Consider the following 314-nt stretch of genomic DNA (forward strand, 5'->3'; position numbering starts at 1 on the left):
CAGAACGACCAGACACAGGAACAGTTTCTTCCCTCAGGCAATCCATCTCATGAACACTTGACAATAACTGTGGAACACACAACACTATTTATAAACTCATACACTTATTTATCTAACACACATACTTAGTCAACACCTCAAATTTGCACATAATATACCCGTACATACAAAACGTAACCACTGATTTGTAGTCGTGTCCTCTTTTGGAAGACCAGACAAAGTAGTTTCACTTTCACAATGAACAACACAGCGGCCTAGCGTGAGCGGAAGCCCCGGCTTAGCGTGCGCTGAGGCCGGGCTAGAGTGAGCTGAGG

This window comes from Sinocyclocheilus anshuiensis, unplaced genomic scaffold (assembly GCF_001515605.1).
Source record: "Sinocyclocheilus anshuiensis isolate Anshui unplaced genomic scaffold, SAMN03320099.WGS_v1.1 scaffold176, whole genome shotgun sequence".
Classification (NCBI taxonomy): Eukaryota; Metazoa; Chordata; class Actinopteri; order Cypriniformes; family Cyprinidae; genus Sinocyclocheilus; species Sinocyclocheilus anshuiensis.